Source organism: Mizuhopecten yessoensis, unplaced genomic scaffold (assembly GCF_002113885.1).
Source record: "Mizuhopecten yessoensis strain PY_sf001 unplaced genomic scaffold, ASM211388v2 scaffold7907, whole genome shotgun sequence".
In the NCBI taxonomy this organism is placed as follows: Eukaryota; Metazoa; Mollusca; class Bivalvia; order Pectinida; family Pectinidae; genus Mizuhopecten; species Mizuhopecten yessoensis.
The window spans coordinates 945090-946957 of NW_018407282.1; the positions used below are offsets into that span (position 1 = coordinate 945090).

The following is a 1868-nucleotide window of genomic DNA, read 5'->3' on the forward strand; positions in this document are numbered from 1 at the left end:
TTTTTGTTGACCTTTGTCCATGGAAGGTCCCTGCAAAATTTCATTGAAATTGGTTCAGGGGTTTTGGAGAAGAAGTCGAAAATGTAAATTGTTTACGGACGCACGACGGACGACGGACGACGGACGACGGACGACGACGGACAAAAGGCGATCGCAATAGGTCACTTGAGACTTTGTCTCGGGTGACCTAAAAACTATTATGTATCACCTCTCAATCGTTCCGCCCGACAACTTTAATCCGCAAGATATATTACCGTACCGCAAGTTTATTATACGTATGACTTTAAGCCGCAAGGTACATTACCGCACCGCAAGTTTATTACTCGTACATTGTATGGCCAGCGTGATCATAAGCAAAGATGAAAATACAGGATGAGGTTGTCGTTATTCGCAGTGGAAGTGGCGTTGGTGTTGATGATGGAGCCTGGAAAGCGCGGTACAAAATTGCTTGATAACGATGATAGTTTATTGCACATGCGCCAAAAGATAAGATAAAATAAAATAAACTGGTTGACAGTAGCCACCTTATCCTGTTTTCCCACCCATTCATCGTGTATCTCGCTGCATCGTCATTTAAGGCTATGGATGAAGAAACAGAATCTAAAGTTTCCCTCGCGGGAACAAAACTGTTTAAGAAATATTTATCTCTCGTGTAACGTCATGGTCCAGGCTTTACGTTTCGCTTGGAAAGGTATAATTTCTTCCATGTTCTTCATTCATGTTATTCTGGGATTCATTGCTCATATATGTACAAATGTTCGGGCCTGTGGGATTTGTACGATTAATAATATATAAATAACTGCAAGTTTTGTAGTCTGCGAAGTCTTATAAATGTACTTCGATTACATTTTTTTCAAGACATCTCTATTGACTAACGTTTTTTCTTTACTCAATTAATCTAGAGAATTTTAAATGTTTGCCCCCTCCCCCCGACCCCGACGTCTGACGTCACAATCTTAAGTTACTGAACACATGGCAGTCAGTGTGAACATTACCAGAATATTTAACTTAAGAGTGTTACTGTAAGAAATCACTTACCTGAGCTGTTTACAGCTTAAAATCCCACACACAGAAATAGTACCTGAACTATCGGGAACTTCATCCTGCACTGACATGTTACACACACATACAAAACACAAAAGGAAGCAGGACAGTCACAAAAGTTCAGAGGTCAGCATGTCTTATGCAGCGATCATGCTCGAGTGGATATATATAAGATGGTATGTACACTCCTTGTCCAATGTAAAAAGGAGGTGATGGATGATATAAAGTGCATCCGGCTTGGTGATATAGTCAAATTCTGTAACTATAGAAGTTGTTAGGAAATAGTGTTGGGAGATCACAATTCTACATAAATCTGTATTTGGTTTTCCCCCTATTCTTTTTGCTGCCTCTACATATACTGTACATATACATGTGCATCATCACTAAGAGACAGCTAAAGCAGAAATTATTTTACCTGGTTCTCTATAATCCGAGATTTCAGACATTCCGTACGTTGAATAATGAAAGAGTCGTTGATGTGCCGTTAAATACAAACAGACAATCAAACATTCCGTACTTTGAATAATTAAAGAAGTCTTAAAAACTTAACTCGTCTGTGATTTAAATCACATTTAAGTCCTGTTTTGATCTAGTCTAGGCGGTTTTTCTTGAATTTAACAGTTTATGCCCAATCTAAAGCATGTATCTGAAAAACGGGTCAAGTAATTTGATACAAGTAACTGTTATATGTTGAACGTTAAATATAAGTGTTAAAAATGTGACGGCATTTTTTAAAAATCAAAATAATATGCAAATATTTTAAACTCTATGCGTAAACCTAAACTTTCAATCTCTACCCAGAGTTGTCGTTCCTTTTCAATCAC

At 37.8% G+C, this 1868-nt stretch overlaps 1 protein-coding gene across 2 annotated transcripts in view; it reads right to left on the reverse strand.

The window, feature by feature from the left end:
• LOC110454569 (platelet endothelial aggregation receptor 1-like) overlaps window positions 1-1145 on the reverse strand; it is a 28729-nt gene extending 27584 nt beyond the window's left edge. The window contains exon 1 of one of the 2 annotated variants that reach the window (XM_021504145.1): window positions 1039-1145. The gene's annotated coding sequence lies outside the window, so the exon portion shown is untranslated. The remainder of the gene's footprint in view (window positions 1-1038) is intronic. The other variant, XM_021504146.1, reaches the window with a different exon arrangement.
• Window positions 1146-1868: the final 723 nt, after the last annotated feature.